Below are 7,448 nucleotides of genomic sequence, written 5' to 3'. Positions count from 1 at the left end.
TGTACAAACAGAAACAACATGTATCCCATTTGTTTAGAATAAAAACAATAAAATAAATAAATAAACAAATAAATTAATTAATGCGAGGCACGATGGCCCACACCTATAATCCCAGGGACTGGGGAGGCTGAGGCAGGAGGATTGTGAGTTCAAACACAGTCTCAGTGATGGCAAGGCTCTAAGCAACTCAGTGAGACCCTGTCTTAATTAAAATACAAAGTAGGGTTGGGGATGTGGCTCAGGAGTTGAGTACTCCTGAATAGTTCAATCCCTGGTACCAAAAAAAAAAAAAATTTATGTCAAAATATTTAAATCATAACCTAAAACCCCTTGCTTTGCACATTCTTTTTTGGGTTGTATATACTATAGGACTTTGTTACACACAATTAATACAAATTAAAAACTATTTTGGTCTCTTTACATTAATTATATTATTCATTCTTACCTTGCCCTTTTCTCCCTCCTCTCTCACTGTGTTCTCTCTCTCCTTTAATTCAATTCTGTTTCTTTATTTCCTATTGGTTCTATCCATCTGACACTTCCCGTCTTCTGCACACTTTCTCAATAGCCCCTGACTACCTTGAATAAAACTTCGCCTTCCTGAAAACAACAGCAACAACCTACCACAACTTTCAATCCCAGCTTCCTACCTGTACCATACACTTAAGAAGAATCTCAAAGTTCTATTATCTCCTCTAAAATGGAAAGAGGAGAATAATCTTCAGGTCAAGGAAAACCAGCCCTAGAAGTGAGCACTTCAGTTTGAAAAAGAAGAAGGTAGTGCCATATTCCTAGGAAGACCATCACTTAAAGTTCTACGTGATTCTTCCTTGGCCGTCAACTTCTCTTTTTAGTCTGGGGTCTTAGCTCATGAATAATAAATAATAAAAATAATTTCAAGGGAGGTATTGGAGGTTGAATGCAGGGACACTTTACCATTGTGCCACATCCCTAGTCCTTTTATTGATTTATTTTTAAAACTTTTGTGAACAGGGTCTTGATAAGTTGCTGAGGCTAGCTTTGAACTTGGGACAGCCTTCTGAGTCTCTGGAGTTACACCACCACACCTGGCTATAAATAATAACCTCATAAATAATAACCAGTGTGTAGAGACATGTTTACTTTGTTTTTTTCTACTTTAATCAAGAATTTGAGACTGTTAACAGTGTGTTTATTACATTTGTCCTGTAGTCAGAAGAACAAGCAGCCTCTGTCTTTCTTACTACCTCCATGTAGGTTCATGCAACAGAAGGATCCTAGCACCATCCTAGATTTTACTGAAAAGATGAAAAAACTTTGGAAGAATGATATCTGGTCACAATGCTTGTGGGTTGGAGTGATGTCAGCCTCTGAATCCTCAGGAGAAAAAAAAAAGTAAAGTAGAGGGTGAGGTAAAAGAGATGATCCAGGGACAGTGGCTTAGAGCCCAACCTATGGACAACTACACAAGGCTAGTGTCTTCCTTTATAATATGCTGCCTAAGGAGGTCAGAGAATGATTTCTTCTACCTGAACAAATAAATACCTTTGTGAGGTAGTGTCTGTGACTCAGTGTCTAGGAAAGGTGAATAGGGTTTGTTTTCTAAGAACTTATGGTTTTCAAAGCAAAAGGGATAATGCTCATTTGGCAGGTCTCTTCTTACTGAGTGGAATCTGCACCCCACTCCCGCCTCAGTGTCAAGCAGCTATTTCACATGGTCTCCACTGATTTGAGATCTTTTTCTTCACTATTGGCCTACAGATGGATTGTGTCACCAAACCGTTTCTAGATGCATCATCTCTAAATGCTTTTCCACTCTTGTGGGATATTAATTCTCATCCTGCCAGCTTAGATCGCCCTGGGGACTCCCTAAATCCACCCATCAATCTAAGCTCTGTATATCATGGATTTGGACTGCTGGAAAGGACAGCTCCTTCAGCAGACAGACAATTATGTAATATAGTGAAATGTAGCTTTGGGACAGAGACATTTCCATAACAGTTGAAGTGATCAGAGAGGGAACAATAAACAGAGCTCTTTAGGCTGGATGGTGTGCTGTATTGTATAATCTATTCCCTATTCTCCCACCAAGCCTGCCCCATTAGCTGTGGTCATGAAAATATAGGGAGTCTTCAATAGTTTTTTGGCTTTCCATTTATTGCAGCTGGTGTTTATGAATTGTACTTTGCTCACTTAAAACAAAAAAGAAAAAATGCATCCAAAATGTAAACAAGGTTTATAGTGAACACCCCTGGGTTGTGATATTATAAGTATTGTTATATTTATATTTTATCTGCTTTCCAAAATATCTAGAATGAAAACATTTCAAAAATCAAGAGTAAAATAAGTAAAATTAAAAATAAAAGGACATAGGACAATTTCAAACAAACTTCATAAATTTGATTAGCATTTGAGAAAGTCGTCATTGTCACCTCATTCCCCATTCCCAACACTAATCGAACCACAGAGAACACTACTCTGTTTAACTGACTCTCAGTTAAAAACAGAGGCAGTACTTCAAACTATTGTGGGGATTTTATTAAGTCATATTGTGTTCATATGAATGTTTCTTAGCTAAATGACCACTGTGTTCTCTCTTTATTTTAAGAGGGATGACTTGTCTTCTCAAAAATGTTTAAATAATAATAAATGGGTGAGTAGCGTGCATTAAGATCAGGCTGTGGGGGACACAGAAATTGGGAAAGGTTGATTAGTGGGTCATGTTGAGTGACTATAGATTACAGTAACATACTTTACATTTCGAAAACCTACAGGAAAGAATTTTGAAGGTTTTCACCATAAAGAAATGAAAAATGGTCTGGATTGAAAAATCTACTGATATCCGTATTGGTTTCCCCCTGAATGTAATTTGGTTCTTTTCTCTCACAGCCTTTAAAATTCTGTCTTTATTTTGTATGTTTGGTATTTTAATTATAATGTGCCTTGCTGTGGGTCTGTTGTAATTTTGTGTATTTGGAGTCCTATAAGCCTCTTGAACTTGATTTTCCATTTCATTCTTCAGATTTGGGAAATTTTCTGATATTATTTCATTGAATAGATTGTTCATTCCTTTGGTTTGTTTCTCGAAGCCTTCCTCAATCCCAATAATTCTCAAATTTGGCCTTTTCATAATATCCCAGAGTTCTTGGAGATTCTGTTCATGATTTCTTACCATCTTCTCTGTTTGTTCAACTTTGTTTTCAAGGTTAAATATTTTGTCTTCAATATCTGAGATTCTGTCTTCCAATAGACTTAAAGTCAAGAATCACATGATTATTTCAATAGATGCAGAAAAAACATTTGATAAAATACAGCATCCCTTCATGCTCAAAACACTAGAAAAAATAGGGATAGTGGGAACATTCCTTAACATTGTAAAGGCCATCTATGCTAAGCCCATGAATAATATCATTCTAAATGGTGAAAAACTGAAAGCATTCCCCCTTAAAACTGGAACAAGGCAGGGATACCCTCTTTCACCACTTCTTTTCAATATCGTCCTTGAAACTCTAGCCAGAGCAATTAGACAGACCAAAGAAATTAAAGGGATATGAATAGGAAAAGAAGAACTCAAACTATCCCCTTTTTGCTGATGATATGATTATATGCTTAGAGGAACCAGGAAATTCCACCAGAAAACTTTTAGATCTCATAAGTGAATTCAGTAAAGTAGCGGGATATAAGATCAATGCACATAAATCACTTATACATAAGTGATGAATCTTCAGAAAGAGAAATTAGGAAAACTACCCCATTCACAATAGCATCGAAAAAAATAAAATACTTGGGAATCAATCTCACAAAAGAGGTGAAAGACCTTTACAGTGAGAACTACAGAACACTAAAGAAAGAAATTAAAGAAAACCTCAGAAAATGGAAGGATCTCCCATGTTCTTGGATAGGAAGAATTAATATTGTCAAAATGGCCATACTACCAAAAGTTCTATACAGATTCAATGCAATTCCAATTAAAATCCCAATGATGTACCTTACAGAAATAGAGCAAGAAATTATGAAATTCATCTGGAAGAATAAAAAACCCAGAATAGCTAAAGCAATCCTCAGTAGAAAGAGTGAAGCAGGGGGTATCACAATACCAGATCTTCAACTCTACTACAAAGCAATAGTAACAAAAAGGGCATGGTATTGGTACCAAAATAGAAAGGTGGATCAATGGTACAGAATAGAGGACATGGACACAAACCCAAACAAATACAATTTTCTCATACTTGACAAAGGGGCCAAAAATCTGCAATGGAGAAAAGATAGCCTCTTCAACAAATGGTGCTGGGAGAATTGGAAATCCATATGCAACAGAATGAAACTAAACCCATATTTCTCACCACATATGAAACTAAAACTCAAAATGGATTAAGGACCTTGGAATCAGACCAGAGACCGTGCATCTTATAGAAGAAAAAGTAGGTCTAGAGCTTCAACATGTCGGCTTAGGACCAGAGTTCCTTAACAGGACTCCCATAGCACAAGAAATAAAAGAAAGAATCAATTACTGGGATAGATTCAAACTAAAAAGCTTTCTCTCAGCAAAGGAAACTATCAGCAATTCAAAGAAAGAGCCTACAGAGTGGGAGAAAATCTTTGCCAATCATACTTCAGATAGAGCACTAATCTCCAGAATCTATAAAGAACTCAAAAAACTCTACACCAAGAATGCAAATAATCCAGTCGACAAATGGGCTAAGGAAATGAATAGACACTTCACAGAAGAAGATCTACAGGCAATCAACAAACATATGGAAAAATGTTCAACATCTCTATTAATAAGAGAAATGCAAATCAAAACCACCCTAAGATTCCATCTCACCCCAATTAGAATGGCGATTATCAAGAATACAAGCAACAACAGGTGTTGGCGAGGATGTGGGGAGAAAGGTACACTCATACATTGCTGGTGGGGCTGCAAATTAGTGCAGCCACTCTGGAAAGCAGTGTGGAGACTCCTTAGAAAACTTGGAATGGAACCACCATTTGACCCAGCTATCCCACTCCTTGGCCTATATCCAAAGGACTTAAAATCAGCATATTACAGAGATACAGCCACATCAATGTTCATAGCTGCTCATTTCACAATAGCCAGATTGTGGAACCAACCTAGATGTCCTTCAACTGATGAATGGATAAAGAAACTGTGGTATATATATACAATGGAATATTACTCAGCCATAAAGAATGATAAAATTATGGCATTTGCAGGCAAATGGATGAAATTGGAGAATATCATGCTAAGTGAGATAAGCCAATCTCAAAAAAACAAAGGACAAATGATATCACTAATAAGTGGATGAGGACACATAATGGGGGGTGGGAGGGGTTAGTGTTAGGGTTAGAGTTAGGTTTAGGTAGGGGGGCAAGAATGGAGGAAGGAAGGACTGTATAGAGGGAAAAGAGGGATGGGAGGGGTGGGGGAAGAGAAAAATAACAGAATGAATGAAACAGCATTACCCTATGTAAATTTATGATTACACAAATGGTATGCCTTTACTCCATGTACAAACAGAGAAACAACATGTATCCCATTTGTTTACAATTAAATAAAAAAAATTTTTTTAAAAAATGAAAAATGGGGAGATAAGTATCTTTTACCTGATTTAAACTTTAGGCAATGTGTAACTAGAAATATCACATCCCCTTAAATATCACATCCCATTTATATGTGCAATTTTATGTTTTTATATATCAGTTAAATATAAATTTTTAAAAAATGTTAAAAAAATCAGACTGACCAATGATTGCAAGGAACCTCTCAAGTCTGTGCATTTAGGTACTGTCCATGGTCTTGAACTCCCCTTTGTAGATTCATCATTCCACCCTACTTATCAAATCTGTGATTTCTAGAAAGTTCCTAATCTTCTTCCACCTCTAGTCTACATAAAATTAAATAAATAAATAAAAACACCATAGAGTTAGTAACACATATATACACATGTGTGTACATATATATTAAAAGGTTTTAAAAAGAAATATCCCTCAGAATATTCCCCACCCATCAAAAGGGTGTAGAATGTTATGAACAGGCAATTTACCAAAAAAGAAAGGCAAAAATCAATAAAACGAAGGGATGCTGAGTTCCCTGGAATGGATTGCACAGTAAAGAATCTGCTTTTTTCATTCGTTGGGAATGAAAAAAAATTGTTGTAATAATTAGATAATTCATTTCAATGTAAGATCAACTAGAATAACACCTAATAAAGGAATGTGGCTTGATAAGTGATTTTTGCTTTTCCAAAGCTTTTGAGAAGACAGGATATGTGCTCCAATTAGTTTTGGTGGGCCAGGAATTGGGATCTGAGTCATTGGATTGTTGCCAGGAGCTAAAGAGAGGAGAATGTGCCATAACCTGATCCAAGATCCCCACGGGCTAAACCACAAACTGAAACTTACACAGAATTCCAGTCTATGCAATGCTAAACCAAAGCATGAGTTTATCTCATAGTACTACTTTGGAGATATGTTTCTCTTTCCTCCACCTCCTTTCTCTTCCTTCATCTCCCTAGCTCCTTCCTCCTTCTCATTATCAATATATTCCCACTATAATTACCATTAATTGAGTCCCCTATTCTTTGACTTGTACTGCATTAGACACTTCACATATATAGGCTAGTCTTCATAAAAATCTTGCAAGAAATATAACAATACTCTAATTTGGAGTAGATAATAAAATCACAGTCCAGCATGGTTAATCAACCTTCTTGAATTCACCCAGTAAAAAAAAAATCTGGGAAACCTATCGGGGATTCCCCTGCCCGCAGGAAAGAACTCCCCAACAACATGGAGCTTTCCAAGATTCTTTATTGTTCTATTGCACCCGCTCAGGGGAGCACGCAAAGAATATATATAGTAAGGCAGCCAATCAGAAAGCTATACAGACAAGGCACGAGCTACATGCATGATCCCAATGTGTAAGTGTATGGGGCACAAGCAGATCACGCGCTGCACACGAGAAACAGGAGCCAACAGTTAAGTACTTCCTAATACGGCGTCAGCGCGACTCCTGCTTATTGCATCATCAGTATGTGCCATGGACCGTACGTTGGCAAACTGCCAGCCGCCATCCTGCTTAGCCTGGGGCTAGGGGTCCCGGGTACCCTGACAGTTCCCCCTTTTTTATTATTTTTATAAGTGGCTTGGGACCGTGCCTGTCTTAGGTTGAGGGGTCAGCCCGTATCCTTACCCGTCATCAAAGACTGTAGATCATGCTACAGCTTCTGTCTTAGGTTGGTATATGGCCACTTCCTACATTACCCGTCTTTGACTACCGGTCCAGCATACTCAGCCATACTTGAGGGGAACTGCCGGCCTCTAAGGCTGTCATGACTTGTTGAAGGATGATTCGATCTCTCTGTTGGGTGGCTCGTAATTGATAAATTAAGCGAATGAGATACAAAACACCTAAAGTATTAGTCCTAGGGAGCCAAGGCCTGCCCATTGTTTTACAAAACCTAGAGCAG

Source organism: Sciurus carolinensis, chromosome 16 (genome assembly GCF_902686445.1).
Source record: "Sciurus carolinensis chromosome 16, mSciCar1.2, whole genome shotgun sequence".
Taxonomy (NCBI): Eukaryota; Metazoa; Chordata; class Mammalia; order Rodentia; family Sciuridae; genus Sciurus; species Sciurus carolinensis.
The sequence above is the reverse complement of the archived record's forward strand: the minus strand, read 5'-3'. Positions refer to the sequence as shown.